Source organism: Sinohyriopsis cumingii, chromosome 1 (genome assembly GCF_028554795.1).
Source record: "Sinohyriopsis cumingii isolate HCF-2022 chromosome 1, ASM2855479v2, whole genome shotgun sequence".
In the NCBI taxonomy this organism is placed as follows: Eukaryota; Metazoa; Mollusca; class Bivalvia; order Unionida; family Unionidae; genus Sinohyriopsis; species Sinohyriopsis cumingii.
In genome coordinates this window covers 166,378,974-166,388,381 of record NC_142961.1, presented here as the reverse complement: position 1 = coordinate 166,388,381, position 9,408 = coordinate 166,378,974, and the positions used below count along the sequence as shown (strand labels likewise).

At 39.3% G+C, this 9,408-nt stretch overlaps 1 pseudogene; it reads right to left on the bottom strand.

Annotated features, from left to right (window-relative positions):
• Nucleotides 1–391: 391 nt before the first annotated feature.
• On the bottom strand, nucleotides 392–9,408 carry LOC149808322 (uncharacterized; annotated as a pseudogene).

Genomic DNA, 9,408 nt, shown 5'->3' with positions numbered 1-9,408 from the left:
GGTATTATCTACAAATAAATCTAAGTATACCATTGTGGCAAATATTTGTTTTGCACTTTAGCTTATCTCCTGTGCAAATGTTGTTTGAAGCATCTGTTATCTTTGTTTTTATTATTATTATTATTTGTCACAGAATTAGGCAAAGAAATAACTTGGTTTTGTCTTAAAAACACCATGATAGTTTCTGGTCCACGAATGTGGGCGTGGGTTCAAATCCCACTTCTGACACCAATACCTCCCCCCTCAGAAGAAAAAAAATGCACACATTTTTTTTTATAAAACCCTCACAGAATAAAAGAAAAATAACTACTATCGATATGTTACACTATTTACACCGGTAATACCGCAATCTGGATTTTCTATAAAAAATAAATTTTATCCAGATTTCCAATCATGCCCTACTCAAGTAGTCTGCCCCTATATTTCCAACCCCTCTTATTGCTTCTACACGGAAGCGATATGGTTGTAGTGTCAGCGCCCAACGCATCAATCGAGCGTTAGCGACCTTGGCCTTGTTTAAATACAATAGGGGTTGGTGATCAGATTCAAGAACGAAATCTCTCCCAAAAGATGTGCATGATACTTCCCAGTTCACCACACTACGGCCAAACACTCTTTCTCAATAACTGAATAGTTTTTCTCCCTGGGTAGCAATTTTCTACTCGAGTAAGCTACGGGTAACTTATTGTTATCTTGCTCTTGCAGTAAAACTGCTCCCAACCCAGTTTCAGAGGCATCTGTTCTTAAAATGAAGGGTTTGCTAACATCTGGCAATATTAATATAGGTGCACTGATTAGTTTTTCTTTCAGCGTGCAAAAAGCTATATCCTGTGGTGGTCCCCACTCTACTTTGTTGGGTTGCCCCTTCTTTGTTAGATCAGACAGTGGGCTAGCAATGGCTGCAAAGTTTGGTATAAACTTTCTATAAAACCCTACTAGACCTAGAAACGAACGAACTTGCGTTTTGTTGTCCGGTTTAGGTGCGTTCCCAATCGCTTCCACTTGCTTGGGGTGAGGTTTTAACTGACCCAAACGACTGACCCTATGACCCAAACAATCTAAATCTGTATAGCCAATACTGCATTTAGTGGGTCTCACTGTGAGGTTCGCTCTACGGAGTCTATCGAAGAGTTCCCCCAAGACGGACACGTGCTCACTACAAGTATTCGTGTACACAAATATGTCATCTACAAAGCTATCAACGCTTGCTAAACCCCTTAGCAACTTGCGCATCAAACGACAACAGGTGGCACTGGCACCTACTAACCCGAATGGCATTACCTTATTGATATAATCCTTTCTGGGTCGCAAATGCTGTCAATGTACGGGACTCTTGAACAATGGGAACCTGCCAATATCCCTTGGACAGATCTAATTTGGAAATCCATCGGTTGCCCGACAACTTCGCAAATAGACCCTCCATATCTGGCATTGGTTCTGCATCGAACACAGTGATTTTATTTAACTGTCGAAAGTCGATATAGAATCGGTTCGTCCCATCTTTTTTTCTGTCTAGCACTACGGGATTAGAATATGGTGAGTTGGAGGGTTCAATCACCCCCAGATCTAACATTTTACTCACCTCTTCGCCCACAGCTTCTCGTGCGTTGTATGGTACCGGATAACCTTTGATTCTAATGGGGTCAGATGTATTCAGTTTAACTTTGAGGTCTACTAAGGTTGTACAACCTGGTCTGTTGGTGAATACATCAGAGTATTTAACCAAAAGCGCATTAATTTGTTGACGCTGGTCTTTGGTCAACTCTGCACTCACATCGACTTGATCTACCCCTTCCCTTGCAACACCCAAGGGACACTCAAGGGGAACCTCGTGTTCTGATTCTCCCAAGTCGTCGTCGATGACTGCCGTACAAACGACATTCAAGACCCCTTTTACTACATTGTCGCTCTGTCTCTTGATGTACAACTTGAGCATGTTAGCATGGAATGTCTTTAAATTGCCGTCTATGTCAATTTTGTAGTCCATGTCATTCTTGACCTCCTTAACTTCGTAGGGACCTTTCCACTGGACTAGTAATTTATTTGTGCTAGTAGGAAGAAGCAATTAAACCTGATCTCCTACAGGAAATTTCCTATTTCGAGCTCTGCGGTTATAATACTTGGCATATCTACGTCACGATTTCATTAATTCGTCGCGTGCCATCTGGCATGTACTTTCCAGTTTCTCCCGCAGATCTAACACGTACTGGTATGTAGTTTTTGTTTCCTCGCTCGCAACGTCACCTGTCCACAGTTCGCGTAGTATCCGCATCGGGCCTCGAACTGTTCTTCCGTACCGCAATTTGAAGGGTGAAAATCCTAAACTTTCTTGCGGTACTTCACGGTACGCGAACAGAACCGCGTTCAAATAACGGTCCCAGTCTTGCGGACGTTCCGCGCACATCTTTCGTAGCATACTTTTTAGGGTTCCATTAAATTTCTCTACCAGTCCATTGCACATCGGATGGTATGGGGTAGTGTTTAGCTGTTTGATTGATAGCAGTCTACTTATTTCACCCATGAGGTCGGAGGTGAATTGGGCACCACAATCCGTAAGGATTTCTTCTGGCACCCCTACCCTACTGAAGATGTCAACCAATGCTTCAGCCACCCGTTCTGTTTCAATAGTTGGTAACGCTACAGCTTCGGGATATCTGGTTGCATAATCCACAAGAGTAAGAATATACCGGTTCTTCCTTTCGGTAACTGGTTGTACTGGGCCTACAATATCCACCGCCACTCTTTTAAACGGTGTATCTATTAATGGCATCTGTACTAAGGGTACCCTTGTAACCCTTCCCTTACATACGGTTTTCTGGCATACGTCACAAGACCTACAGAACCGTGTGACATCGCCATTAACACCAGGCCAGTAGAATTCAGCGACTACTCTACTGGTGGTCTTCGCCTTCCCTAGGTGCTAGACTCATGGGCCACGCCTTGTACTTGAGATCTGTATCTCTGGGGTACGACCACTTGCCAATACCTCTTACCCTCCGGAGTGATAAACTCCCTATGAATTAGCCCGTTCCTACGAACGAATCTCGAGCTGCCCCCACCCTTGCAGTGTCTAGTTGCGTCGGACGCGATTTTCTCAATGACAATCTTGATGGATTCGTCACGTTCTTGTTCTCGTTTGAATTCATCACGCGAAATTCCGGAGATCGATTCAGGGACTATTAATTTCTGAAACGCGTTTTTCTCTCGCCTGGTTTGCGCTCGCGTTTCGACTGCCTGGGCCAAAGGTATCCTAAAATCTGCCATGGTTGGAAGACGGGAACCTTCAACATTACTGATCGTCAGATCGTAAATAGGGTTTTCCATACAAAGAGCATCTACAGTTCCGGTTAAGAAAGGTGTTTCTACTGTGATCCTTGCTACGGGAATGCGACCGATCGTTTGATCGAGTAGCATGCATGGGGACTTCCATCCGAGCATTTGGTTATCCTGCACGAGACTACGTTTGATCACTACAGCCGTGCAACCTGTGTCACGTAAAGCTACGATTTCTTGACCGTTCTCGCGGTTGGTACTCGCGCTTCGGGAAAAAGACACGTGCCAAGTGTATGAATACGTGGTTCTACCTGCACCATATTACCAGATACACTTTTATTCTGTATAGCCACGGCTACCTTATGCATAAATCCCTTTCTTTTAGGACATTTTACTTGAATATGACCCCATTCCTTACACAAGAAACATTGTATACCCTGACGACCTGTGTCCCTAACTGACCTACTTTCCGCAGCTGATTTCACAAGCTCCCTCGGCATCGGTCTCGTAGACTGGTTTCCAGACTTAAAATCTTTTGAAACCACGTTCTGGGTTCTCCCATGAGACTTGGCATAGAAATCGGCTTGTTTAGCCATATCCTGTACGTTTGAATAGACTTTCTCTTTCAGAAACTGACCTAGTTCCCGCCCCACTGTGTTCAACAGTTGATCTCTGAGCAAGAAATCAGTCAACCCTTCAAACGTTTTCACCGCTTTGCCGCATTCAATCCACAGCTGAAAATAGTTCGTTATTCTAACGATGAACTGATCAAAGGTTTCTCCCTTCTCGGGCTTGCTACACTTGAACTTTTTACGAAAACCCTGTTCAGTCAGCTCGTACCTTTTTAGAAGTGCTTCCTTCAGAACGGGGGCCCCGAGTGGCCGAGTGGTCTAAAGCGCTCTCCGTTACAGATCACTGCCATCTCACCTCTGTCTGCGTGGGTTCGAGTCTCGGATTCAGCCTATGTGGGTATGTGAGAAAGCTTGCCAGTAGCTTCTCGAGGGTCGGTGGTTCTTTCCGGGGTTTTCCCGGGTTCTTCCTCCACCATTAATACTGGCCGCCATGTATAGCCTATCGTGTGCTGAAAAATGGCGTTAAGCCCTAAAACAACAACAACAAATCCTTCAGAACGTCGTATTTGAACACATCGTCTCTTAGGAAGTCGCGAGTACACATCCAGCGCTTTACCTTTTAATAAAGCACTGAGATGCAGTGCCCAGTCATTTCGACTCCACTTCTGGTTCTCGGCATACCGCTCAAACCGATGAAGATAACTATCCATGTTGTCTTTCTCATCGTCAAAGGGGGGTAGTTTGGGACCCTTTAATTTACTAGAGGCAGAATCGTGTTCTCCTTTTCTAGCTGTAGCTAACTCTACCTTGCGTTCATGATCTCGTTGCCTTAATCTTTCTTCGACCTCCAAAGCTTCTAACCTTGCTTGTTTTTCTAACTCTATCTTCTCCCTCTCAGCTCCCCTTTCCCATTCTATCCTTTCCTTTTCGGTCTGTTTTTCTAGTTCTATATTTTCCCTTTCGAACTGTTTTTCTGACTCCATCTTTTCCTTCTCTAATTCTGTCCGCCTTTCCTCTGTTTCCCTTTTTTCCCTTTCAAGTTGTTTCGTCATTTCCATCTCCTTTACCCTTCCATCCCTCTCCACGGGCTTGTTCTTCCCTTTCTAATTCCCTCGCCCTTACCCTTTCATCCCTCTCCCTGGCTTGTTCTTCCTTAATAAATTCCCTTAAACTTTCACCCTCATACCCAAGTTCTTTACCTAAGGCGACCAAGTCCTTAAGGGATGACATAATTAATATTAACAAAAATTTAATTTAGCAAAAGAAACTATTCCTAATGAAGTCAACTCAAAACAGAATGAATATATATATTTTACTAGACCCACAGACCTAGAACTACTAAACAAAATAAACACCTACTTGATTGTCTTCTCAAGAAAGTCACACACAAATATAAACAATAAGAGTTTACTTTCACAAACATTGTGATGACGGTTCACTTAATCCAAATATCCCACTTCTGACACCATTGTCGCAGAATTGTAACCGAGTGGGTTTTTGGACGAAATGAACAAGACAAACGCAATGTGGGAAAGATGGAATTTTATGAATGAATTATTAATGATAAATATATGATGTAAAAATACAATCGAAAATAAACAAAACAAATATTAAATAAAATGAAGTGCAGATCCAAGAACCCTCATGGACTGCACATACCCAAACAGTATTTTGTTCAACAAGATATTCACAAAATCTCGAACAAAAATTATATTAAGATTCAAAAATAATCTTAACACAAGATTCAAAATAATCTTGGACACACCTAAAGATTCAAAATAATCTTTGACACACCTAAAGATTCAAAATAATCTTTGAAACAACTTAAGATTCACAATAATCTTATCACGACTAAGATTCACAATCTTATCACGGCTAAGATTCACAATAATCTTATCACAACAGACAGCGTTGTTCTGGAAGCTCCAGATGACTCCAAGAAACTTTAGACGGCTTCGTACAGCTTCGGACCGCTCTAGTCATATTCACAATAAAATTTCATAAACATTCACGGCTACAAACACGGTCAGCTACCATAACAGTCAGCTACTATAACAGTCAGCTACGAACACAGTCAGAATCATCTTCAAACACAGTCAGAAACATCTTCAAACACAGTCAGAAACAGCTTCTAACACAGTCAGAAACAGCTATAAGAAAACCAAATTGGACATGATAGTTTCTGTATAATCTCTAGACATATGATAATACTTTAAATCTGCGTTGTAATAAACACATTATTACGCGATAACACAGTACAAACCGAATAAGCTTCGCCTATCAAATAAAAAGAATGTAAATTTAACACTTACCCCTATGGCTGGAGAATAAAGGAGAGTGTATACTCCTTGACGTGATCCAAAAACCACCAGTGTGGTTTTCAGAGATTCGTCTTAATTAAATCCATAGTAGAGTGAGTACAAGTCTTGGTAGAATACCCGTGCATATCACGTTAGTCATGATACCCGACACAAGTAATCTGTGGCTAGGTACATGTTAATACAGTCGCTTACCTGGAAAAACACATTCACCCTATATAACGTTGTACACATGTACAACGAGAAATAGTCTAATTGTTTTTAAGACAAAACCAAGTTATTTCTTTGCCTAATTCTGTGACATTATTATTATTATTATTATTATTACAAACTTTCTTGTTCTATACCCATTACAGGTAGATGTATATAAGATCTACCTTCAAGCGATTGTATTTTTTACGTATCAAACTAAGTGCTCCATTGTGTCAAACATCCATTTTGTGCTTTAGCTTATCTCCTGTTCAAATGTTTTCTGAAGTTTATTACGGAGAGTGTCTATCATAATTTGAATTTCACCTTTGTTCATGACATTAAGAGGCATAGTTCTGCGTTAAAAATTCATATATTCGGCTTGCTCTTGGATTAGTCTTTTCATAAGTCTTATCGTTAGGAGTCGAAGTTTTCGAGTGAATATTTAAATCTTGCAAAATTTGATTATTACCAGGGTAAAATATTATATGTTATTTGTGTTTACATCTCCGTTTATAGCGTTGTTACATTTTATTAATGATCTGTTGATTACCGTCAAAGGTGGTAGGCAGTTGTTTCTCAGAACGAGTAATTAGTTAATTTCTAGGAACAGATATCACAATGTGCAATATCCACGAGACCTTATGACAGCAAGGATTACTTTTATAATTTGTATCCACCGTAATTGCTTAACATAGAACATTCCAGGGATAATATAGGTCTACGAGTTTCGTAATTTCAGATAGGAATACTTCTTCGTATTAGATGTTTGAAACGTGTTTCGTACTGCATGGCGTGAAGTATAGATATTCGGCTCGGAAAAGCTTACTGAGGAATCTTGCAAAAGTACCAAAAAAAGATGCACGTGAAAAATTATTAGTTTCGTGATGTATAATAATGACTGTAGTATTTGCACGTTTAAGAACCTTTGATTGGGCAACTATTATTGTCGTGAGGTCCTTGTAAGTTAGGAAAACATGGGTTTTCAAGATATGCTCACACTGGTGTTGGATTCATTCTGTACGAGACTCCTTGTATGTAGGAATATGTAGGCAGTCAAAGATTAATGAATGACTTCGTTTTGATTCCATTTAAGTTTTGTTTATTTATCCGAACTTTATTTATCTTCTATAGTAGAAGGTGAGTTTCGAATCACAGATCCATTAAGGTTGTATTTCTCTGCATTAGTTTTGGTTACGAACTCACTCTTGCGGTACTTTTATTTGTAAAATCCTACCTGACGATATTTGTATTACCTGTTCTCGTCAGACGATTTTTAAATATGAACCACGCTGTCAAGTCTGGCTGTTAACATGATGCTGATAGTAGTAGACATTTTGAACACTGCTGGTCTTGTTCTGTGTTATGAAATTAATAAATATAAAATGGCACGAAACCACTTTTATATTAATTAAACGTGTTCATTCAATTTTTATCTAATGAGTTTACAATGGTTAAAATGTGTAGTACCCTGTTTCGTGTTGGTCGTATGACGGTGAGTTACTAACAACGATAGAAAGAGATGCAGCCAAAATAAATACATTTATATACTTACTCTGCTGACGTTTTACAACGTGCTTTTGCATATTTAGATCTATATTTAATACTTTCAGTGGAATATATGTAAACTACTTTGCTTTTCATCATAGATTATAAAATAATTTAGATGATAAAAGAACTTGTATTTACCATCTGAATGTTAAGAGAGTAATATTTTAATAATTTAACTGAAAAATGAAGACCTCCGAATTTACGGTTACAGTCTAACTTGGCAGCAATACCAAAATGTGTTACTCATGAATGCAACAATTGGATAGAGGAGTAATAATTCTTTGAGGTAAAATATCTAAAGGTCTGGTATTTACAGAAAGTAATTTTGTTTGTTCAAATGGTTTGGTCCAGATGGAGCTGGGGATGGAAATAAATAGAAACGAGAAAAGAAACAGAAGTCTCAGAAAAGTTTAGAATGAAATAAAAGCAGATTAAATACACTTGACTACGAAAGACAACGGGAACATGGTTTGGTGACTCAGTAGGAGGGGTATTTGAAAAGGTCCTTTTAACGCTTTTGTTTCTTTGAATATATGTATATATATATATATATATATATATATATATATATATATATATATATATATATATATATATATATATATATATATATATATAACTTCACACTGATTAATAGACAAAACTACGTTCTATCAAATGATATGCAACTGCATGTGCGTCACTTTTTGTAAGACCTGATTATCTAATTAATAACAGCCATTTTGAATTCACTCTTTGGCATGTTCTTCATACACTGAAAAACAGTACGGAAACGTTCAAATCATGTTATACTCAGAGTATCTTTAATACTGGGGCTAAATTGTGGTTGTATGGGGCATGTATGAAATTGTTTATGCTGTGTTCCTTCAGGAAGTATGTCACAATGGCCGATTAATGCGTATAATCATGAAGTAGACTGATACCTTCAGTACCGGTGCGCGGTCTTCCATAGTGTTTGGCAACTTTTTGGCAACGCTTATGAGGCACAAAAAATGTTCATTAATACTGGTAGTCAGGAACAGCTACCTGGAGGACTGAATGTTTTGCACAAAAAAATATGATGCTAAGAAATCTCTCTGGACAGTCCGACTGCGTCGAGTTATTTATAATTCTTGCTCGTTTTCTCCGGTACAAACTTTATATTTTTTCTCTTGAGACGTGTTTAGAAGAGTAAATCAGTGTTTTATAACCTAGTGAGAATCTCATAAAAAAGTTATTTGGTCGCTTTTTTATATTGTCAATAGCTGTTTGGCGATTTAAACGCTAGTCTATTTTTGAGGAGCCGTCAACAAAAGCTTGAACCATCTTGTATAACATTTTGGACCTTCAAACGGTTTATCGGCATGGTAAAAACAGCTGGCCAATTAATGCCGTGGTGATAGAATTATCTTCTACTGTGTATCAAATGTCTTCATCAAATGCCTCATTCATCGTAGCCATATCCCGCTCACCAATCGCATACAACAGTCTTTCAGAACATGGCTCGTCTTCCCTGATTTCTCCAT